Source organism: Giraffa tippelskirchi, chromosome 9 (genome assembly GCF_054371585.1).
Source record: "Giraffa tippelskirchi isolate mGirTip1 chromosome 9, T2T-mGirTip1v1.2.pri, whole genome shotgun sequence".
Classification (NCBI taxonomy): Eukaryota; Metazoa; Chordata; class Mammalia; order Artiodactyla; family Giraffidae; genus Giraffa; species Giraffa tippelskirchi.
Genome location: NC_137283.1, coordinates 104,571,666 through 104,584,805, shown reverse-complemented (window position 1 = coordinate 104,584,805; position 13,140 = coordinate 104,571,666). Strand labels below are relative to the sequence as shown.

The window sequence follows — 13,140 nt, the reverse complement described above, 5'->3', positions numbered from 1 at the left end:
ACCTTGCTTGTCATGATGCACTTGTGCCAACTAGAATATAAATTTAGCTCCTGGCAGAATGATTAATGTATTTATATCAACCCTTAGGGAACATTGTGGCAAAGGGGTTACAAGTGTCTTTTATCTGCTATGCATGGAATCATTATTCTCTTGTTTTCATGATTCAGGCCTGGGTCTTAGAGAAATCAAAAGAGTATGGTTCAGGTATCTCAAAAACTTCTTATAGCTAGTGTGAAAAATAAGACTCCCTGAAACCAACGTTTAAAATTATATCAGTACTAGCCTAATCATTATGGGAGCAATGAAAGGGATTTATGTAAGGGGTAAATGATTGGCTTAAGATTCCCAAATGGGCACTAGGGACAAGTCAAGTTAAGAAACCTGTTTCAGAGGTGAAAATACTTAGATCTCATCATCCTATATTCACATCTGATTGTTAGTCTTGCACTGTAATTCTTTTCTTAACTGGAGAATAATTGCTTTACATGTTGTATTGGTTTCTGCCACAATTTTGACTTACAATAATAAGAGGCATGTCCATGGTTTTCTTTTTAAAATCTTTTCAATGTTTGTAACAGAATCCTTAGCATATTGTACTTAGACTGCATATTTTTGAAAGGAAGAATCTTGTCTGGGATAACATATTAGAATTTACTTTTGGTAAAAATAAACAAACACAACTTCCCTGACTAGAAAATTTATTCCTTATCACTACAAACAAAATTTCCTTCTCAATTTTTCTTTTTCTATACAGAAGTCTCTGTCTTCATCCAAAATATATTTTTGCACTCTATCATAGTCCTTTTTTCTTTAGGTGATGGGAAGCTTTTTTAATTGCAAATTAATTTTGTGAGATACAATTTCATTTCAGTCAATCATCAGCAGTCTTTTTCATTTCCAGTGAAATTTTTTCTCTCAATAGTTCCTGCCCAAGTACAGAGCAGCTTCGTAGAGTTTCATCAGCAGTTCTTCTTGTATAATTAAACTCATCAAGCATATCTTGAAAGTAAAAGTGTTACTCCCTGAGTCCTGTCCAACTCTTTGTGACCCAATGGAGTGTAGCCCTCCAGGCTCTCTGTCTACGAAATTCTCCAGGCAAGAATACTGCAGAGGGTAGTCCTTCCCTTCTCCAGGGCAAGTGTACCTTGGTGTAGGTCAGATTAAGGTTTAATAAAATGCTATGCTATGCTAAGTCGCTTCAGTCGTGTCCGACTCTGTGCGACCCCATAGACGGCAGCTCACCAGGCTCCGCCGTCCCTAGGATTCTCCAGGCAAGAACACTGGAGTGGGTTGCCATTTCCTTCTCCAGTGCACGAAAGGGAAAAGTGAAAGTGAAGTCACTCAGTCGTGTCCGACTCTGTGCGACCCCATGGACTGTAGCCCACCAGGCTCCTCCATCCATGGGATTCTCCAGGCAAGAGTACTGGAGTAGGGTGCCATTGCCTTCTCCTTTAAAAAAATAGAGACACTAAATAAAAGAGATGATGAAGAAATGACCAAGGAGTCTATAGGAAAGTCAGAAGATAATAAAATCATGGAAACTAAAGATGAAAGGAATTTCAAAAGAACACTGTAAAACATTCCCAAACGATCCAAGGTCAAGTTTTCTTTTTGAAATTCTTTCTTTCCTTCCATGATACCACATTCTCTCTCTCTTTCCTTTTCTTTTTTTTTGATTATTTGTTTTAATCTTTATAGCTATTCTTCAATCTTCTTTGCAGACTTGTCCTTGCTTGGCTGGCCAGTAATTTTTAGAAAGGCTCAGGCCAAGTCTTGGGCCTCCGATCTTATCTTTGTATAGTCCTTAACTGACCTAATTCAGTCCCAAGAACGTAAACATCCTCTATCTGTTAATGCTCCCAAGTCTGCATCACCAAGCTCTACTTCTCCAATGAAGTTCTGACTTGTGTAGCTACAAAGTCTTCTCTTATATCTATATAGAATAAATAAGAATTTGCAATAGTATCTCTTTTCAGATGCAAATAGTGCTTAACAAAGCTTTATTTTGAGTTCTTTTTGTCGTAAAATATGTATAACAAAACTTAACATTCAAAGTATTTTCAAGAGTACAGTTCAGTGGCTTTGCTTATATTCACATTGCTGTGCAACCATCACAATCATCTCCATAACTTTTCATCTTCCCAAATTGAAACCCAGTACCCATGATACATCAGCTCCTCATTCTCTTCTCCCTCCAGCCCCTGGAAACCACCATTCTTCTTTCTATCTCTTTGAATGTAACTATCCCATATGCCTCATTTAAGTGGAATCACACAGTATTTGTTCTTTGATTACTGACCACCTTACTTCACTGTCCTCAAAGCCCATCCATGTTGTAACATGTGTCAGAATTTTCTCCTTAAAATAGGCTGAATAACACTGCATCAAGGTATAGATCACATTTTGTTTATCATTTTGAGTTCTTTGAGTATGAGAATAATCTACACATACATACTGAAGGATATTACAAGTGCTTAGTAGCGTCATCATTATATTACTGACAGTCTAAAGACAGTCTACTTGCCCATTCATGAGGGAAACAGCTAAAAATTTATGGACTATAAATAGGATACCATGTCATTTAATAAATGTAAAATAAATGAATCATAGTGAGGTTGTTAAGTGCTTTCTGTTCAGATTATAAAATTAGTGTTGCCTCTTATAAACTGGAAAAGTTAATTAAGTTCTTTGAGTCCACTTTTCTCTTATAAAAAATTAGATAAAAAAAAAAAAGAGGTAGACTCATAGTTATACTAGTGGTTACCAGAGAGAGAAGTGGGGAGGGGTAAGATAGGGTAAGGGATTAAACATACAACCTATTATGTATAAAATAAACTGCAAGGATAAATTGTACAACACAGGGAACATAAGTAATATTTTATAACTGTAAATGGAGTATAAACTCTAAAAATTATGATTCACTATATTGCCCACTTGTAAAGTATATAAAATTCCATATCAACTATATTTCAATTTAAAATAACACAAAATATAAATTTAAAAACTGATAATAGTATTTTTATAAAAAGTTATTTGTGATTACTAAATGAATGACATATACAAAGCAATTGGTTCAACATCTGATGTAAGAGTTGAATAAATGTTGGTGATAGTTATTATTTTTATTGAGAATCAGCGTGTCAACGCCATGCTAGATTGTAGAGAGGATAAGATAAATAATAAAGAATCCCTGAATTTGAAGGACTCACATTCAAATGAACAAAAATACCTAAGTTCTGATATACATGTAGAGTTTTCAAACTATTTTTTACGTATGCAATCTAGTTTCATCCCTATATATGCGAATAGGTTTATAAAGTAATGTAAAAAGCATAACTTAAGATTCAGGTAGTACACACTGATTACAATTATTCAAACTGTATTGTAAGCACAAATGTACACACACGATTCAAACAAAAAGAATTAATGTTCCCTAAGATTTTACATGTAAAATTATCTAAAGTCATTAAAAATAAGAATATAATAACTGACAGTATGTAAAAAATCATTTTAAGAATCTGATATATAATTAAGGATCAAGAATTTGGTTTAACGAAACAGCAATAACCAAGTAAGGCTCTGTCTCTTTCCAGGGTACAACTGTAGAATGTTCTTATTAATAGAGTTTTAGACATAATTCTGTCCAAAGCCTTCAATTCAAGGGTGAGGAACCTGAAGTTTAGATTCTACTAACCTATAGTCCTGAGGTCTCTGTAAATCATAAATCCACTTCTTAAGAGGCTTTTAGAACTCATTTTTGGTTACTTTATATATATTTTAAGGTACATAAGGCCAATTTTTCTCTTATCAGTCACACGGAATACATAGAACTTGATGTAAAATTGTCTTTAACACATTTTCAAAATTAACCTTCTTAAGGATTTCATTGAAAGGTAACTTTAAATATTTAAATGTAATATTCAAATTATTTATTGTAATATACAATAGTGAAGATTAGCTCCCATTTAAAGAACAGGCCTCTCAAAGCAATAAAATATAATTTTAAAAGTTCAATTTTGCAAAGACATTTAAAACATAGTAATAAATATTCTGGAAGCTGGTAAAATGTGATTAATAAATGCTACACTGGTTATTACCTTGGCTTACTACATAACAACATCAGCATCTTTCTAAATACCCATTCAAATAGGGATTTGCCATTTATTACTTTGAAATTTCTTTTATGCATTTGGTAAATGAGCCAATAAATTAATTTTTAAATCAATTCCATCACTGTGAAAATATGATTTTCTAAACTATTATGGTCTATGTATGCGGCTTTATCTTGGGTCAATTAGTGGGAAGGTTACGTGCAGAAGTTGAGGGTACCCTAACAACAATTTGTTAATTCTTAGAGATCTTTTCTTGAACTTGTTTTTTACTGGAAATTGCACTATTTCCTAAAAACATTAATGGAGAGTATTTAAATAGTAGTACAATCTTTTTCTGGTTTTCATTGAAAAGAATATAATGTCTTGACTTAGAAAAATGCTTTCTATTTTGCTACACATTTAGAAAACATCCAGTGTATTTTCTATACAGTCAACACAGTCTTTGAGGCCATCTGCAGTTTGTAACAAATTTATAGTTTAGTAGCTTAAATTGATGAGAAAATGAGCTGTTGACAGACATGTTTTTCCCAATTGATATTTGACGATAGCACAGCCAAAATACTTGGCATGAAATAGCAAAGAAAATGAGGATTGTGTATTCACAGAAAACAACACTCTAATGTAACACAAGTTAAAATTTCTTAAAATTTTAAATTTTGTTAGTACTCAGTTTCTATCTTATAATCTTTGATGAAATGTTGCATTAAATCTTAGAAAGACTGCACTATTTCTTCCTCTCTTATCTATGTAGATATAGACATTCCAATTATTGGCAAGTTCCCTTGAGGAAACAAGTGCCATTCTAAACAGGCACTCTTGAGAACTGTTCATTAAATCTTCTGATATAAAAAGAACAAACATAAAAACAAAAAAGTGCACCATTTTTATTACAGTGGTAGGAAAATTATTAACTTCAAATTATTTTTCAGTATTTGGGTTCTTTATATTTTGACATCATTTTACCAAATTTACTAAGTTTTGTATTATATACACACAAACGCATGTACACACATACAGTTATATGCAGTGCCATGAAGGAGGAAAAAACTTCATTTCAAGTACAAAATATTTGGTGTTTCATGTTTTCTTTATTCTTTAGTTTGAAGCTAAATAGTAAAGGTTTGGGTGTAAGGCTACAAGTAAAAGACTCCTGCACTTTTGATTATTTTAAAAGAAAAAAAAATTCTTTAACTTTTTTGAATTACAAAAACAAAACCTGCCTCTTGCTTTTCTTTTACTGACTACTGATCATTGATATTTGGCATTTAAGTAACTCAATCAACAGACACATCAGGCCTGTTGGGCCCTACTCACAAACGAAGCAAAGTTACCGCCTTTGAGGTAGAGCTTTGCCAGGCCTGACTGTGAACGTCCTTTCTCCTTAGAAACCCATCATGTGTAGCCGGGTCAAAGACGAGACTCTAGACAGTATCTGAGCCCCTCCTAGGTAGGTGCCCTGAACGCCAGCACTAAAGTATCACTCTTTTTCCACTTTCAGAGTTACAACTTCTAGGTCTTGATTCCAGAGAAGAGGTTAGGAGTTTTGGAAAAGGGAAACAGGGCAAGAAAAGAAAGCTAATCGAGGTTGAAGAAGCATTTACCCCACTTCCCACTGATCAGCTCTGTGATGCCACGGGCCGTATGAGCAAGACTACATGGCTTAATATAAAGTATATGCTAGTATACAGCATTTCCATGTGGAGAGCGTTAAGAATTGGTTTACATGTACAGTTTATCAGAGAAAAAACAACTACAAATAGTACCCAAATTGCTCGATGGAAGCTAAAATATTATGACAATAACCTATGGCTAAATTCATATGTACAAGTTTTAATATTATCCTAAATTTATTTAAACTGTGAAATACATTTCTGCTCACCCTTTGATTCACAATTACACAGACTATGTCACTTCAGGAAGCCCATAACCACTCAGTTATAACTGTATCCTCAAATATGCTTTCATGGGAGCCAAGTGTTTGTCTAGAAGAGCTAACAAATGACCACTCAAGGCAATGCTTTATACAATACCATGCAAAGCACTCGGCTAGACTGAAAGCCACGTGTATTTGTCCAATTTTAGGTGTCATTAAAACTTATACATCAGTTTAGGTTCTATAAAAGGCACTGCTAATTACAAAGAGGTTGCATTTCCCAAGCAACGTTTTCAGATTTGGGTTCTTGAAGAAAAAGTGTAGGTGATATTGTGGTAGATTGAATGAAATGTAATTCAAAAATAGAAAATTGAAAATTTGATAAAGCTACGTGAGTGATTAGCCTCAATCTACATGAATCTGAAATTTAAAAAGAGAACTAGCTAGGATTCTATTTTTTTAATTTTTCAAAAGTGAAAATTAAGAGGGCATTCAAGAAATGTTCATCAATGTCAAGTACTATTCTAGGCTCTTGGGTTACAGGCATGAATTGAACAGGGAGTATCCCTGCCTTTGTAGAGCTTTCACCTGAGTGAGAGACAGATGGCAAAAGTAATTTTATAAAGTAATATCAAAGAGTGAAAAATGCCATGTAAAGAAAAGCAGCACAAAAGGACAGAGAGTGACACCCTAGTGGCCAGGGAGGGGATGCTCATGTGAAGAAAGACTACTAAGAGAAACTGAATGGTGAGCAGAAACCTACCTCCATGGAATGTGAGGTGAGCCATGGGAAGAGCATCCTGGAAGAGGGAACAGTGAAGACCCCGGGGTGAGTCCAGGAGTTGGGGAGCCCCCTAACATCTGTAGGCAGTGGTGATGAATTGCTGTAAAGAAAAGAGAGGGAGTTAGAAAATGAGGTAAGAGAAGCAGCTAAGGCAGGTCATGTACACTATATTAGGTCACGTTAGGGATATAGTAGCATCTGATAAGTATGAAGTAACCATGAAATAATTTTTATCTAGAGAAAAAAAAGTACAGAGAATTTTCTTCCTTACTATCTTTTAAAATGTATTTGATACCTGCATAAGAATAGATGCATTGTGTAGGGAACTTGTTTGGAAAACTCTGACCTTCTGCTTCACGTTCTCAAGGACATTTTATTCCTCCAGCCATTCCTGTCACAACCATCCTACTTGAGCTAAGTGCTGATCTCTCACCTGGGGCTGAGGCTTCCCTAAAACCACCACAGGGAAGGCTGAGGGGAACTGACTTGGTCCCTCCTGCAAGTCATTCCTGCCTTGCTTGGAAGTGGGAAGTTAATGCTCTGTGGGGCAATTTTGACCAAGAGAGTCAGGTGTCAGTGATAAATGCCTCATCTTGGAATTCTGAGGTGGATTCTTTGGATTCCACAGAAGGTCCTGGCAGATTTGAACCCCACTTATCCTTAACTCCATTAGCTTTCTTATCTCCCTTGTTACCCTTTTCCAAAACCCTAGCCTGTTCTTTCGAATCACTTCTCATAGGAAACTACCTGCATGCCAGCTCTAGCTTCCTGGGTGAACATCAGCCAAGAAAACAAGTTAAAAGGTTTGAAGTACCATTGTATAAACTACAGCGCCCTTGGCTACACTACCTGTCCAAGGACTAGTGTATTCCAATAACACAAGTTCTTATGTGCTTCTCTTCATCTCATTTCTCAGTCCTTCACAACCCTCATGCCCTTCCCACATCATACTCACAAGCTTTTGTTTTCATCACTCTCTTAGTGTACTTTTTTTTGTAAGTTTACTATGTATTTATATATTCCAAAAGAGTATATTGTTTTGCTTTTGTACTTCTTTGAGCTTTATAAAATGGTATTACAAGTGTAGTTTTGCACAGCTAATTTTTTTAATTCAAATTTTGTTCCTAACATCCATCTCTGCTTTGTTGTTTGCAGTTGATGTTTGAATCCTGCATAGTAATCATTTATTCATTAATAGGCATTTAGATTTTTCCATTGTTCTGCTAGGCTGAGCATTATCACTGTGAACACTTTTGTACACATTTCCTGTGTGTCCTAGTGCACATATGCAGGAGGTCCTCTCAGGCTCTGCTTTGCCACATGTGGCTATTCAGCTTTTGAAATGTGTCTACCCCAAACTGAGACATGCTATATAGTGTAATATATGTACCAGATTTCAAATATTTAGTATGAAAAATAATGAAAATATCTTTAGAATAAGTAAATATTGATTGCCTGTTGACTGCTACCTGTCTGAATATATGGGTTAATGAAAACATTAAAATTACATAACTCACCTGTTTCTTTTACTTTTTTAATATGGCTATCAGAAATTCTAAAATTATAGATTTGACTTGCATTATGTTTTGACTGGATAGCACTAATCTAAGACAATGCTGTTCAAAGTGTGTTTCTTTGACCAATAGCATCAGCATCATCCAGAAATGCAGAATCTCTGGCGCCAGTCCAAACAATCTATATGATTGCAGCAAAACAGCATTCAGAAAGAAAAGAAAAAGAAAAGCCAAGGAAAGGAAAGGAAATGACAGAATCCAGGGAAATAGGAAAGAAGTGTCTTATATAGTGAACAGAGATACCATATGACCCTGCAATCCCACTCCTGGTCATATATCCAGAGAAAAACATGATCTGAAAGGATACAAGCACTCCAATATTCATTATGGCACTGCTTACAATAGCCAAGACATGTAATCAATCTAAATGTCCATCAACAGAGGAATGGGTAAAGAAGATATGGTACATCTATGTAACAGGACATTTTTTAAAATGAACTAAATCCCGAAGGAAAAACTATATATACTCAATATGGTAGAAGGTGAGCTAGAAGTCTGGCAAAAAAGGAGATATGTTTCATCTGTCTTGTCAAAAGATAATCAATGACCAAAATGATAGATAGAGAATTAACACTGGAAGAATATTATTTTTCAGAAGCAAAAGCTAAAGAGAGAAAAGCACTCACTTCTGAGGAACAGGTCTAAACTAGCAAAGGGGTAGGGAAGCCATTGCTTGCAATTAATTGAAAAGATTGCTTCATGAAAATATGAAAATTGAAAAATACTAGATATAAAAGACAGTTAAAACCATATACTGTATAGCATATACAGTTACATACTATAGATATAAATAGTATATAGATAAACACTACTTAGATATAGTTTACAGTAATCAACTACCCTTATGGCAGAAAGTGAAGAGGAACTAAAAAGCCTCTTAATGAAAGTGAGCGAGGAGAGTGAAAAAGTTGGCTTAAAGCTCAACATTCAGAAAACTAAGATCATGGCATCTGGTCCCATCACTTCATGGGAAATAGATGGGCAAACAGTGGAAACTGTGGCTGACTTTATTTTTGGGGGCTCCAAAATCACTGCAGATGGTGATTGCAGCCATGAAATTAAAAGACGCTTTCTCCTTGGAAGGAAGGTTATGACCAACCTAGATAGCATATTAACAAGCAGAGACATTACTTTGCCAACAAAGATCCATCTAGTCAAGGCTATGGTTTTTCCAGTAGTCATGTATGGATGTGACAGTTGGACTGTGAAAAAAGCTGAGCATTGAAGAATTGATGCTTTTGAACTGTGGTTTTGGAGACAACTCTTGAGAGTCTCTTGGACTGCAAGGAGATCCAACCAGTCCATCCTAAAGAAGATCAGCCCTGGGTGTTCATTGGAAGGATGATGTTGAAGCTGAAACTCCAACACTTTGGCCACCTGATGCGAAGAGCTGACTCATTGGAAAAGACCCTGATGCTGGGAAGGATTGAGGGCAGAAGGAGAAGGGGCAACAGAGGATGAGATGGCTGGATGGCATCACAGACTCGATGGACATGTGTTTGGGTAAACTTCGGGAGTTGTTGATGGACAGGGAGGCCTGGCGTGCTGTGATTCATGGGGTCGCAAAGAGTGGGACGCGACTGAACTGAACTGAACTGAATCAACTACCATATGACCTTCTCTTTTGTTGACATATATTTATACCTTTTCTCAGATTTCTCCAAACTTAATTTTTTATGACAAATAAATGTTTATTTTTAAAATGTATATATCAATATGCAATCCTATATCTTAAAAGTCTGATAGTATTTTTGATATTGTTTGTCTTCATTATTGATCTTTAACATGGCAAAAATTCTTCACCTCAAACACAAGAAAACTTACACAACAACACTCTAGAAAAGTTTAAGATGTTGCTTGAACAATACTACAAAGTTTATGTCAAAAGAGCATTTGAAGGTATATAAAGGCAAGAGCACACAATAAAGAAAATGTTCTAGGAAAAGAATGGAATGGTGCTTGAGTGGACGTGATGGAAAAGGCAATGTTTAACTAAAAAATTGATTATATAGTATATTCCCTGAAAGAGAGGAATATTTTAAAGGTTAATAATACCTCATGTTGCTGCTGCTGTTAAGTGGCTTCAGTCATGTCCGACTCTGTGCAACCCCATAGACGGCAGCCCACCAGGCAATTACTGAAAAGCAGTGTAGTAAGCTCAGACTATGGCTCAACTGTGCAGAGCTGATTCATAGAGTCCACCTCATGCCTGTGCTCACAGTCTTCAAGTCTGAGTCACTCCTGCTGTCTGCTGCTGCTGCTGCTAAGTTGCTTCAGTCGTGTCCGACTCTGTGCGACCCCATAGACGGCAGCCCACCAGGCTCCACTGTCCCTGGGATTCTCGAGGCAAGAACACTGGAGTGGGTTGCCATTTCCTTCTCCAATGCATGAAAGTGAAAAGTGAAAGTGAAGTCGCTCAGTCGTGTCCGACTCTTAGCGACCCCCTGGACTGCAGCCTACCAGGCTCCTCTGTCCATGGGATTTTCCAGGCAAGAGTACTGGAGTGGTGTGCCATTGCCTTCTCCCCTGCTGTCTGCTATAGGTACTGAAAACACCAGGAGCAATCTCATTCAAATAAATGGAGAAAGTGATCAATGATTAAAATCCATGAGAGTATTTGCCAATAATTTATATATAATTATAGTTTCCATAAAACACAATAGTGGTTGCATCAAGTTGTGGATTTATGATAAAGTATTAGGTGGTGCAGTGGTAAAGAACCATCCTGCCAATGCAGGAGACTCAAGGGACATGAGATCAACCTCTGGGTCGGGAAGCTCCCCTCGAGTAGGAAATGGTAACCCACTCCAGTATTCATGCCTGGGAAATCCCATGGACTGAGGAACCTAGTGCGCAGCAGTCCATTGTGTTGCAGAGAGTCAGACACGACTGAGTAAGCATAATAAATTAAGAAGTAGTTGTTTAAATAACTAAGCATAGCAACCACAAGACAATATAGACACAAAACTGAAAGTCATCTTTTCAGACAACTTTTGATTTAACTCATTTTTGACTGAAAACTGACAAAAATATACACGATACCTATGTCCCATTTTTATGGCTGTATCTATTCATGAGACATCTTAACTTGAGAACAATGTATCTCTGGCCAACTTTTTATCAACATGAAAAATTCCAAAGACCACTATTATGGGTTGAGATCCTTCGGTAGTGCTATAGAATTTTAGAGCTATAAAAAAGTTATTGCATAATTTACATAAACTCTATCTCATCATTTTTCAGAAGACTAACCTAAAACAAAATTAAGGAGGTTCCTACCATCAGAGAATCAACAGTCTGAGACTTCAAACATGCTTTTCCTAACTGATAAAGTATGTACATTTATCTTTTAAGAGCTTTAGGTAAATTTTTAGTCTGAAGGCAGACACATCTATCAACTGAGGAGAAAAAGAAAATCCAGTTTTTCAATTCAGGGAATCAAGGGATTACTGAACCATCAATAAACCAACTTGCTGAGATTATAGATGAACCATTCACTGACAGTCTGGCACTTTTTAGTAATGTAGATAGCTCCAGACAGATCTGGTTTATAAAACAATAGACTTTATTCTGGAAGCAACAGCTGCAAGAGCTCTTCAAGTGATGGGTGGTATTCTGCTTTGTCTAATATATTCAAATTTTATATGAAGGAAAAGACAATGTTTTATTGTTTAACAAAAAGTTACAGAACAATTGCTGTTTCAGGGCATTCTCTATTAATAGGAGTCTGTAGATTTTCTACAGAGCTTTTCATTCATTAATTGAAAGCAGGACATTGGCCATGGTGATTGACATCTCTGAATTCCCTTTGAAATTGACTTGTAAAATCTTTTCAATCCTTCAGCTCAGTTCACTAGTTAGATAATCTTGTTGTTTTTAGTCTTGAATCTCTTAAAATTACATGTAGAGCTGAAATGATTCCAAGTTTAGGAAAGAACAAATTTTAAATCCAAATGGCAATGAGACTCAATGAATTAAAAAATTCCCATAAAATTCTTACTTCAAACATGTCTGCTTTGAATTTAAAAGCATATTTGATGCTTCAGATTAATGCAGCATTGTTTTATTGTTGTTCAGTCACTAAGTCGAGTCCAACTCTTTGTGATCCTATGGACTGCAGTATGCCAGGCTTCCCTGTCCTTCACTATCTCCCACAGTTTGTTCAAACTCATGTCCATTGAGTTAGTGATGACATCCAACCATCTCGTCCTCTGTTTCCCCCTGTCCCCTTGTCCTTTCTGCCTTCAATCTTTTCCAGCATCAGGGTCTTTTCCAGTGAGTCAGCTCTTCGCATCAAATGGCCAAAGTATTGGAGCTACAGCTTCAGCATCAATCCTTCCATTGAATATTCAGGATTGATTTCCTTTAGGATTGACTGGCTTGATCTCCTTTAGGATTAACTGGTTTGAGCTCCTTGCAGTCCCAAGGGACTCTCAAGAGTCTTCTCCAGCACCACAATTCAAGAGCATCAATTCTTTAGTGCTCAGCCTTTTTTATGGTTCATCTTTCACATCCATACATAACTACGGGAAAAATCATTGGTTTAATTATATGGACCTTTGTTGACAAAGTGATGACTCTGCTTTTTAATATGCTGTCAGTTTGTCCAAGCTTTTCTTCCAAGAAGTAAGTGTCTTTTAATTTCATGGCTTCAGTCACTGTCCACAGTGATTTTGGAGCCCAAGAAAATAGAGTCTGTCACCGTTTCCACTTTTCCCCCACCTATTTGTCATGAAGTGATGGGACCAGATGGCATGATCTTCATTTTTTGAATGTTGAGTTTTAAGCTAGCTTTTC

The 13,140-nt window shown here is 36.2% G+C and overlaps 1 long non-coding RNA gene across 1 annotated transcript in view; it reads right to left on the bottom strand.

The window, feature by feature from the left end:
- The window catches only part of LOC145521261 (uncharacterized), a 266,504-nt gene that overhangs the window by 110,913 nt on the left and 142,451 nt on the right, over positions 1–13,140 (bottom strand). Inside the window, exon 3 of the long non-coding RNA XR_014065276.1 lies at positions 6,749–6,869. This is a non-coding gene — a long non-coding RNA (uncharacterized LOC145521261). The remainder of the gene's footprint in view (positions 1–6,748; positions 6,870–13,140) is intronic.